At 43.1% G+C, this 11,941-nt stretch overlaps 1 protein-coding gene and 1 long non-coding RNA gene across 2 annotated transcripts in view; one reads left to right on the top strand and one right to left on the bottom strand.

The window, feature by feature from the left end:
- LOC147303161 (C-type lectin domain family 12 member B-like) overlaps positions 1–11,941 on the bottom strand; it is a 72,997-nt gene that overhangs the window by 22,123 nt on the left and 38,933 nt on the right. The gene's annotated exons all lie outside the window — the stretch shown is intronic.
- On the top strand, positions 4,384–5,111 carry LOC147303163 (uncharacterized). The gene is made up of 3 exons (XR_015126881.1): positions 4,384–4,543; positions 4,617–4,787; positions 4,867–5,111. It is a non-coding gene; the product is annotated as an uncharacterized LOC147303163 (long non-coding RNA).

Below are 11,941 nucleotides of genomic sequence, written 5' to 3'. Positions count from 1 at the left end.
AGTTCTTAGGGTTTGCTCCTGTGCCTCCCATATTTAGTTATTTGTTCTTATTGAGATGACATTATACAATCCTGCAAGAGTGGTTGGTTGCCTGGACTCACGAAATTTACAAGGTCACACGGGATTTTCCAAAGGAAAATCACTGGAATTATAAGAGGCAGACAACTATACACACACCACATGTGTTTGCTGTTTATATTTGGTTCAACCTGTCAAGGACAAAAACGTAATGAAAATTCTGCATCAAGCCTTGTAATCGTAGCTTTCCTAATTTTGGTAAGTCTGGGTTGACAGCAAGGTGGTGCCGTAGTTAACGTTGTTTCCTTCCAGCAAAAAGGTCCTGGGTTCAAATCCCCTGGGTTCTCTCTTGGTACTCAGGAGTCCTTCCACATTTGAAGTCATGTAGTTATTAGGGTTAGGTTAACTGAAGATTCTAAACTATGTGTGAATGTGAGTGCAAATGTGATAGCCCTGCCTCTATTCCTATCACATCTGTGATAGGTCCCACCCTCCTCCCCCCCCCCCAACCCTGAAAATGATAAGAGGATGGATGGAGTGGAAGTTATAGTAAACCAATTGAAAATGTATGCTAACCAGACTCTAGATTTTGTTGAACATTATGTAATATGAAGATAACATGTAGTATTTAAGTGAAAAAGTAGTATTGGGTTAAAGGTTATTGAATAGTGTTGGAATAAAGAAAATTTTGAAGGTTAACATATTCCAAGAGCTCAACTTACTTCATCTAAACATGTTTCAATCACATTTTATCAACAGAAAATGCCCAGGTTTATAGAATATGAATAACTAGGGCTGCTCGATTATGGCAAAAATGATAATCACGATTATTTTCACTCAAATTGAGATCTCGATTATTTGACGATATTTATTTAACCCTTTAAGACCTACTATAGAACCAAGTCCGCCAGAGCTTATATTTTTTTTTTACATGTTGTAGTGCCATTTGTGGGAGCATTTCAAGTTGCTATACAACTGTTATAGCCCATATTTTAATAATATGTATGCATTAAGTCCATAGTAAACATAGTAAAAAATTTAAAATCGTTTTGGGTTTTTTTACATATATTTCTACTTGGAGAAATTTAAGAGGCTTATCCCTCAAAACTTTAAATACAAAAAAGTTGCAAACAATAGTTTACAACAACAGGAAATTTATTTTGAGTGTCTTCATAGTTTTATTTTCCAAATATTTATTTATAAGTGACTTATGTATGTATGTATGTATATATATGTATATATTGTACTATTCTTAGTTAGCGTATTGTCTGTCTTGTCTTAATGTTGGTTTAAAATGGAGCACTGTAACAAAAAATAATTTCCCCCAGGGATCAATAAAGTATTCTGATTCTGATTCTGATTCTGATTTTGGAGATTTGGAGCAATTTTTATATACTGCAGGAAAAACAAAAAAACAATCCTATGATGCAAATTTGCAAAGAAAACAGCATCAAAATAAACTATTTCCAGCAGTGCAATTCGAGTTCTAAGCATCCCAGAAACTATTCAGAAAAGTCAAACATGACAAGGAAAGGCTTTTACGGCTTACAAGTAAAAAACTACATTTTCTGCGAAAATGACGTCACTTCCGGTTTCGGGCAGGAAATGGCGGACATGCGATCGTTCGCGCTGACGTCTGTTTCACTGTGGGAAGTGTTAGGAACAGCTGATCGGATCGGCAAAGCGTGTTTCTGGAATATTATGTTTTTGTTCCTGCAAGCGCTTTTTATGCAGTTTTTGCAAAGCTTTATGTGGAAGGAAACCGTGACCAAGGACAAGCTGATGGCATCAGATGTAAGTACAACTCCTCTGGTTTCATATGCAAAACAAATTATTGCGCTAGCTTACACGGTTCAGGTTCTACAGGGATTTAAAAATAGTTACACAAAACAGAGCGTGCTGCTCTGACCGGCTTTAAAGGGTTAACAATAACAATGTATTGAATAATGACTTTAAAAAAATAATATAAAATAATATAAAATAGTGTGCAACACCACTGAAGTTTTTTTTTACCTCTCTTTTCAACCAACGGCAGTCACTCTCCTCTCCAAATAACTTCTGCTTAGCTTTCCGAGCTTCTCTCGGGTCCTCTTAATCAGCGGTCTCCAACCTTTTTTGCGCCACGGACCGGTTTATGCCCGACAATATTTTCACGGACCGGCCTTTAAGGTGTTGCGGATAAATGCAACAAAATAAAACCAGTACCGGTACCGAAAAAATGAAGATTTATTCATAACACACGTCAAAAGACCCAGGAAAACAGAGTTAACGATAAAAACTATAACAAAATAACGCTGAAAACCGATAAAAACCCTGAAAACCATACATTTCACACCTGAGCCTCTACTCTCGCGGCCCGGTACCAAACGAATCACGGACCAGTACCGGTCCGAGGCCCGGGGGTTGGGGACCGCCGCTCTTAATTGTTGTGACGCTTGTTCGAAATGCAGAGAGGTGCGCTGGATTTGCCACACGGAGCAGTGCGAGAGTAAAGCATGAGGGAGGGGCTAATAATCGGCTCAGTCATTTTTAATGATAGTTGAAAGCCCAGATCGTCATCGTGATTAAAATTCGATTAATTGAGCAGCCCTATGAATAACTGCCCATGCAAAACATCTGTCTGCAAATACTGGCCACTACTGAATTAAGTAAATCCAACATATTCTTTTTTTCAGTGTACACCCTCTTTGCTGTGTGTTACCTCCATGCTCCTAGTAATTTGCTAGCACTCTGTTTCCCAATGTAGTTTCTTAGTTCCTTTGTTTTTTGGTTTGAGTTTCTCATTTCTAGTTCCTTTATTTCGGTTTGGTTTTCTGCAAAAGTGTAGAATTATTTCCAGGAATAAAGCTGCCGTTTTCAGTTAACTTCCCATGTTTGAGTCTTGCGTTCAGGTCCTACATCCTGCCACACAGCCACACATGACAACAAGGCCATGTTATTATGTACATATTGCAACTGCTGAGTTAACCCTTATTATCTCTGTGATATTATAGACAATATTAAAAATAGAAACTTTCTGGAGGTATTTTAATGAACTGTTTCTGTCATTTATATTTTTATGTTATTATAATGTCTCAGTTTAATTTCAGTGTTTTAAATTCATGAAACTGAACTTCAGATCTTGTTGAATGCTGTTTTCATTTGTACATAACTCACAGTTTCACACATTGTGACGTGTCAGAAGAACTGTGTCTCTCTTCTAGTTTTACTTCCTCTGCGTTTTCTCTTCAAAGCTGTCTGACTTACCCCTTATAAGGGCTTTGGGTCCACATGAACCGTTTTCAGTTTTTAGCTTAAGAAAAATTATAGAAATAATTATTTTCTCAAATTAAGATTAATTGGCTGTGACTCATTTTCAGTGAGGAACATAACTCAGAAAACATTCACATTGACTTCCCGTCCCTTTCACATTTGCACCACATACAGGGTCTTCAGGTCCACTGGACCCGTGGCTAGTGAAAATGATCTGTGTGTGTGAGTGTGAGAGAGAGAGAAAAGCATGTGAATTGACCCAGGTGTGACCCATCAGTGCTGTTCCCACACAAGGTTACAACTAGGGATGGGTACCGGTGTCCGGTGCCATGATGGCACCGGTTCTGACATAAACGGTAGTAACCAGACCGAAAAGCAGCGCACATTTCGGTGCTTTATTCGGTGCTTTTTTTTCCTGAGCTGTGATACACTTCTAGCCAATCATTTTACGTTTCCGAGAATAGTAGGCGGGCCCAGGTACGTACGTTCTGTTAGCGCAGAGCTACAGATTAAAAATGTCCAAGGCGAAGCGGTCAAAAGTCTGGCTGTACTTCACAGCAAAATATGCAAACTCAGCAGCAACAAGTGCTTTAAGCTGATACTGTGATACTGTCAAAGGAGGTAACACCAAGAATCCGATGAAACACCTGGCGACGCATAGCGTTTTTTTTAAAAGCCCAGAAATGAGCCGTATTTGATAGCTTGCTGCGAGACCTCACACCGAGCGCATCTACTGCGGGTGGGTTGCCTGTTATGCAACATCCCCCAAAAACACGAAGAGGAGAGTCCTGGCCCCTAGCCCTGCCAGTGTAGCAGAAATGATGAGGATGATGATGCAGCAGCAGCCGTTCTTCTCTGCGTGAGGAGCTTAATGTTGTTCGTGTGTAATTTACGTTGAGTAGGCTAACCACGTTATTACATTAATGCATGTAAGGTGAACTAGCAAACCTCATCATAGCTACATGCGGCTGTCTTCCTGTTTGATGGCAGATACTCCCTTCACCCTGGACAAAAAGGCTAAAATGACCAAAGAAAAAGTGGAAAACAGTTAAACATGAGAGGTTTTTGGACAAAGTTTGTGTTTTTTCCATTGTTTAAGCACTGCTTCTGTCATGGTCTGGTTGGGCACCTGCAGGTCTCAGACAGCGGCTCCTCCTCCTTTAGGCGGAGTCCGGTTGCCCCTCCCTGGCTGACCACCTGTGAGCAATCGTGCCAGCGGTATATCAGACCTGCGCTCTCAACCACTCATCGCCTGAGTATCTGCTATTCCCATGTTAGTTCAGTGGAGCATCCTAAACCTTGTCTTAACGCCGTGTGATGACTGACCTGTCTTTTCTTGTCCTCAGCGATAGCACCCGGAGTGGAGATCTTGTTCCCCTCGCTCCCGTCCTCCTGGACCTGGGCCGCCAGCTGCTTACACAACGTGGCCTGCCGGCCCACCGCTCACCTGCCTGCCTCCCCACGCCTCGACCGCTTCCGGGTTTTCCGCTCCACCTGTCCCCTCCATCTGAAACCAAGTAAGGCAATTCAATTCAACTGCGGAGGATTATTGGTTGTCTGCTGGATCCCTCTGATCGTGATCTCCTCTTGTTCCAGTGCCCCCGGCCCCTACCTAGTCCTGTTTCTACCTCCCCGCTGTCCCCGCTGTTCAGCCGTCTCCTAGAGGTGTCTAGGTCGCCCTCATTATCACCGACGAATCCTACGCGCCACTAGTGTGGTGGCGTCGCTTTGTGTTTCACCTTTGTTTACCTGTGGGCGGAAATAAATCATTTGTTTTCTGTCACCTCGCTTCCGGGTTGGTTTCTGCGCCTGTGTCCATCCCTGTTCCCTCGTGCCGTTGAGCCGTGACAGCTTCCAGCCAAGAGTGATACCATATATGCCCCATAGCTGCAGAAAAGGCTAACATTGTTATCTTTTTACAAAAAACAGCTGAACATGAGAGGTTTTTGGACCAATTTTGTGTTCTCCATTCTTTAAGCACCGGTTTGAGCACCATTTGAGCACCGGCACCGTTTCAAAAGTACCGATTTGGCACCGGTATCGGATAAAACCTAAACGATACCCATCCCTAGTTACAACATTGCTGCAAAATTGGAGCAACCAACACTGTCTGCACCCACATTCCCGCACATTTCACCCTCTGTCTTGCAGGAACGAATCTTGGAGGCATGAAACTACAAATATCTCTGTCATTGTGGTTCCATACCACAACTGATCAAGATGGCAAAGTGATTCTCTGTTCAGACTGTGTTACAGTTGATATTGGAAGAGTCAGAGAGCCTCAGGATGAGCCTGTGAGCACCCAGCTATAGGGCCAGACTCTCAGCAGCTTGCAAATAACACTGTATGGATGTCAAAACAAGGCAAAAACTGAATAGTCTTCCTGCTCAAGAAATGAACCCCCCCCCCCCTCATGGCTGCCAATGTGATTTGGATGACCCTAGGACCTACACGCTTGGCAGTTACTCATGCACAACACATCAAGTCTTCTTTTGACCTTTTCATGCCATACCCTATCAAGAAAATCATCCTCGATTGCACCAATTTAGAAGGAAGAAGAGTATTTGGATGCTTACTTTAGGATTCCTGTCCTTGCTGGCATTATGCAGGTCCACAGTGGGCATAGCCTAACAGAATCCCTGTGGGATGAAGAAACTGGCGGAGAACTTTTCCAGTCAACGATGTCTCTTAAAACTTTCGAAATACCATATTTCTAAGATTTTCAGGGCCGAGTACAATAACCTCAGTTTGATCTGAATTAAGAAGCAGAAAGTTAGCGGCCATCCAGGTCTTTAGGTATGTAAGACAATTTAACTAATGCAATTAGTTAATTGTTAATTGGTTAACTAATTGGTGTGTGTTATCTGGCTTCGTGGATAGATAGAGCTGGGTGTCATCTGCATAGCAGTGATAATTTATGCTATGTCTTCTAATGATGCTGCCTAAGGGAAGCATGTATAGTGTAAACAGAATTGGTCCTAGCACTGAACCCTGTGGAACTCCATAACTAACCTCAGTGTGTGAAGAGGACTCTCCATTTACATGCACAAACTGGAGTCTATTAGATAGATATGATACAAACCACTGCAGCACAGTACCTGTAATACCTACAGCATGTTCTAATCGCTCTAATAGGATATTATGGTCGACAGTATCGAACGCTGCACTAAGGTCTAGCAGGACAAGCACAGAGATGAGTCCACTGTCAGAGGCCATAAGAAGATCATTTGTAACCTTCACTAAAGCTGTTTCTGTGCTGTGATGAGCTCTGAAACCTGACTGAAACTCTTCAAATAAACCTCTGCAGATGATCTGTTAGCTGTTTGACAACTACTCTTTCAAGGATGTTTGATATGAAAGGAAGGTTGGAGATTGGCCTATAATTAGCTAAGACTGCTGGGTCTAGAGATGCTTTTTGAGTAAAAGTTTAACTACAGCCAGCTTGAAGGCCTGTGGTACATAGCTGATTATTAGAGATAGGTTGATCATATTTAAGATTAAAATGACGATCAGTAATATGTTCTGGCTTTGCGGAGGGCTTTCTTATAAAGCAGCAAACGAGTCATCTGCTTTAGGCTACGTGTTTGAGAATTATACCACAGAGTCAGGTACTTCTGATTAGAGACCTTAGTTTTCACAGGAGCTACAGTATCCAGAGTCGTACGTAGTGAGGAGGTAAAATTATTAACACGATAATCGACCTCTGTTGGAGCAGCGTTCAGATAGCTGCTCTGCTCTGTGTTGGTACAGGGCATTCAAGATGATAACAGTGGGTGGATTATATTCTTAAACTTAGTTACAGCGCTTTCAGAAAGACATCTACTGTGATAAAGTCTACTCTCCACCGCTGTGTAATCAATTATTGTAAATGTAAATGTTATCAGGAAATGATCAGACAGCAGAGGGTTTTCAGGAAACACTGTTAAATGTTCAGTTTCTATGCCATATGTTAAAACAAGATCTAGAGTGTGATTAAAGTGGTGGGTGGGTTCTTTTACATTTTGAGAGAAGCCAATTGAGTCTAATAACAGATTAAATGCCATGTTGAGGCTGTCATTTTTAGCATCTACATGGATGTTAAAATCACCCACAATAATTATTTTATCTGAGCTCAGAACTGAATTAGATATAAAGTCTGAGAAATCAGACAGAAACTCTGTGTAAGGCCCAGGTGGACGATAGATGATAACAAGTAAGACTGGTTTCTGAGTTTCACAGCTGGGGTGGACGAGGCGAAGCATCAGGCTTTCAAATGAATTAAAAGTCTGTCTGGGTCTTTGGTTGATTAATAGGCTGGTGTGAAAAATTGCTGCCACACCGCCCCCTCGGCCTGTGCTTCGAGGTTTCTGGTAGTTAGAATGACTCGGGGTGTTGATTCATTTAAACTAACATAATCATCCTGCTGCAACCAGGTTTCTGTAAGGCAGAGTAAATCAATTTGTTGATCAATTATTCAGTCATGTACAGAGACTTGGAGAAGAGAGACCTAATATTTAATAATCCACATTTCACTGTTTTACTCTTTGGTTCAGATGTGGATACTGTATTGTTCTTTCTTTGTGATTGTTTATGTTTAAGTTGTTTGTTGCTGGTTTTTAGTTTGTTTTTTGTCTGTTTGGGAGCTGACACAGTCTCTATGGAGATGGGTTTTTGGGGGGGTAGCAGGAGGAGAGAAGCTGCAGAGAGGCGTGTAAGACTGCAACTCTGCTTCCTGGTCCCAACTCTGGATAGTCATATTTTGGGGGGTTTAATAAATTTGTCCATATTTCTAGAAATGAGAGCTGCTCCATCCAAAGTGGGATGGATGCCGTCTCTCCTAACAAGACCAGGTTTCCTCCAGAAGGTTTGCCAATTTTTTATGAAGCCCACATCGTTTCTGGGACACCACTCAGACAGCCAGCAATTTAAGGAGAACATGCAGCTAAACATGTCACTGCTGGTCTGATTGGGGAGGGGACCAGAGAAAGCTACAGAGTCCCACATTGTTGTGCAAAGTTACACACCGATTCAATATTGATTTTAGTGACCTCCGATTGGCGTAACCGGGTGTCATTACTGCCGACGTGAATTATGATTTTACTGTATTTACGTTTACCTTTAGTCAGCAGTTTTAAATTTCCTTCAATGTCGCCTGCTCTGGCCCCTGGAAGACAACTGACTATGGTTGCCGGTGTCTCTAGCTTCACATGTCTGAGAACAGAATCACCAATTACCAGAGTTTGACCCCCAGTGGGTGTGTCGCCGAGTGGGGAAAAACGGTTAGACACATGAACGGGTTGGTGGTGTACCTGGGGCTTCTGTTTAAGACTACACTTCCTCCACACCGTCGCCCAGCCGCCCTCTTTCCCCAGCTGCTTGGGGTCTGCCGGGGAACAGCTGGCAGGGCCTACGCTATCTTCGGCTGCACCAGCTACAGGGGCCTGGCATCTGGATGTAGTGTCGGACCAGCGGCGTCTGCAGGTCTAGGTTTATAACCTGAGAATTGAGAACCCTCAAACCATTCTAGAATAGCACAGAGCAAGAGTCGTTTGTTAATAACCACAGGTTGATGTCTGCTTGCCAAACAGTGTAAAACTTACGGTGACTGTTTAAATTAAAAGGATTTTAAGAGCCCGATATGTTGTGACCCGTCCCACAGGCGAGTGAATTATTTTGTGTTGTTTAATAGCAGCTGCGTTGAGAAAAAGAGGCAGATTAGATTGGCATGGTTGATCTCCGCAGCTGTGTGTGTGTCGAGTAGAATTTGACAGGCATCATGTCACATTCTTGGAGAGGAGAAGGCAGTCGGCCATGAAGGTGAGAGAGGAAGTGGAGATTGGCTCTGGGTGGAAGACAAGTTAGGGGAGGAAGTCTGCGTGACTGCACGGGGAAAAGTGCCTAAAACACAGGGTGAAGAGGCAAAAAGGGAAGTAAAAGAAATGCTGAAAAATAGAAAGGGGGAAAAATAGTATCATTAAGTAAAATCATTATGAATCATTATGCTGAGGAATGCAGTGATGTGAAGAGTGTGTGTGGCAGCCTGAAGGAACTCAGCTGATGTGAGTAGAATGAGTGATGAAAGAGACGTGTTAAAATGTGGATAGACGGATCAAAAGTGTTATTGAACAAAAGAAAGGCACCTTTTAAGGAGATGCATTTTTTGGGGGAAAAAAAACGAGCAAGGGGAGAGTAGTTCCACTGAACACATACTATTAACCTGCCAACTAACGCACACACATGCAATGAAGATCACCTTACACTTAAGAACACGTCAATATCTCTCAGCAATACTAAAGCAGGGAAACTGAACACTTGTTATTAAATGTTAGATTTGTTTACTGCTGACAGATAACTCTCCAGGTTGCAGGACAACAATGTGACTTTTGTAAAAGAGACTGGTATGACCAACCAATGATCAGATAATTTAGTTGTTAAGATAGTAAAAATGTGGGATGTTTTCCGCTGACTGACCAACATGAGTGAGTTATAAATTGATATGGAAATTAGTTGAATTAGATTAGAGAAAAGATGAGATGATTATATTTTTAAAAAGGTATCTGACGATGTGGATAGAAGAGGCAGTGGGGGGGGGGGGGGGGAAGCAACTTCAGAAGAACTGCCTAAAGAAACGCCTAAAAGTGAGATAGGAGAGAAGGAGGAAAGAGGGGAGGGAGAGAGAGCTGACACAGAGCCTGGGCCGGCGCTTCTCCACTCTCGGTATAATACACCAGATAGTGCATCATTTTCCTGTTTGTCCACCCCTGTCTGTTCTTCTACTTATGCCCCATTACAGGCTGCTCTGCAAGCCCTGGAAGCCAAAGCTGACCTGGACTCCTGCTCTACCCTCTACCCTCTTCGACGTGACCCTGACTAACCTCTGCAGCAGCTTGACCCACAACAACAACCTGAAAATCCCAACTGAGCTGCAGGAGGGGCGCCTCACCCAGCAGAGACAGAGGGCACTAAACCCAAGGCCCGCTTCACTAGACAGGAGGAGATCCCCAGAAGACCTCAGCTGACAGAGCTGTGACGACACGCCCATCAAGCTCCAATGAAAAGTGAGGTCTAGCAACAGAATGCTGACCTCCATAACTTTGCATTAACACTGTGCAGGGCGGTGACAGACCAACACGGAGGATTGGGCAGCACAGGAAAAGGGCGTGGCAGAGACAGAAGGAGCAATGATGTAGGTTTCACCTGCGGCGAGCATGGACACTGAAGAAAGGACTGCCCCAATTGGAGTCAGAACCAGGGTGGACAGCACTGTGAGCAGCAGTAGCAGTGGTCGCAAACAGACTGAAAAGGAGGAGGGCAGGACCCCAGGGCACGCTTCAGACTGTGGTTTACCCAAGACACCAGAACAGGAAAGTGATGAACACCTACACGCTGACTCAGTTAAAAGTGATGCACGCACGAATACATATGCACACGCTGGTGCTAACAAGTGTTTATGCTGATATGCAAAATGCTGCATACACACATATACACACACACAGATTTGGTTGCAAGAAGCTAATTCCTCTTGGGAAAATGGAACTTATATTGACCCCTGGGCCGGATCGGGTTTCTATTATTATTGTGGGGAATACAGACTATATGCTAGAATTACCAGAGGAACATTGAGTTGTGTTGCATGGTGCGCCTAGGAGCGCCGCTGATACTTGTGGGTGAAAAGAGGGTGAGAGTCTCAGGAGACAGGGTACGACAGCTTACCGCTCGGCGTAGACGCCATGTGCTGTTTAAAAGGTCCACTTCCTCGTTTGATTTATCTGTTGAGTCTCCAACATATATAGATGCCATAGGGTCCCTAGGTGAGTCCTGAGTGATCATACATCTGTCACGGTTCTGGGTCATTTTGACCCAGCTTTCTCTGTCTTGTATTTTGGTGTTTTTCTAGATTATGATTTATGTTCTGATTCTTGAGTTGGGCTGATCTGATTTTGTATTACAGTTCATATTTTCTGTCAATTCTGTCTCTCTGTCAAGTCTGTGTCTTAGTAAATTGCTTCTTGTTTCCTGTTTTACTTTGAAAGTTCATGTCTCATGTCTATGTGTTCAGTTTTACTTCTCCCGTCTCGTTAGCCTAATTTCTCCAAGCTGTGTCTCCCTCCTGTTTCTCATTCCCTGATTACTCCCCTGTGTATGTAAGCCCTGTATTTTCCTGTGCTCCCTGTTGTGTCGTACCCTCAACATGCTGTGTGTTTGTTATGTCCAGTCCTCCAGTGACTCTTTTCTGAGTTTTGCTTTTGTGAGTTTTATTTCACAAGTAAGTTTTGCCCGCAATAAAGCTGCATTTAGAGTTCCAGTCCTGTTTTGAGAGTCCTGCATTTTGGGTGCTTTTTCCTGCCTGCCACTCAGCCCACCATCACAAAATTACTAGATCAGGTTGCAGCAGGGTTTAAAAACCTGCCTATAATGCTCTTTTCCCAGTGACTAAAAATAAGAATGTTGAACAAATTAATTACGTCCATTACAATGTTCTGAGGTTGGCCAATCTGACTCGGGATGCGATGGAGGGATTGGCCGAACAGCTGGGTCCCTCATCACTCATGGCAGTTCAGAAAAGACTGGCTCTTGACGGAAAAAAGGGTGTGTTTGTGTAATGTTTGGAGGTATGTGTTGCACTTTCATTCCCAGCAATATGGCCGCAGACGGCTCTGTAACCAGAGCCCTGGAAGGCCTCCAAACATTA

The sequence above is a fragment of the Aulonocara sp. 'chitande type north' Nkhata Bay genome, linkage group LG22 (genome assembly GCF_057382095.1).
Source record: "Aulonocara sp. 'chitande type north' Nkhata Bay isolate Kocher_YH1m ecotype deep benthic linkage group LG22, A_spYH_male_GT1.1, whole genome shotgun sequence".
NCBI classification, from domain to species: domain Eukaryota; kingdom Metazoa; phylum Chordata; class Actinopteri; order Cichliformes; family Cichlidae; genus Aulonocara; species Aulonocara sp. 'chitande type north' Nkhata Bay.
This window is presented reverse-complemented; position numbering and strand designations above follow the sequence as displayed.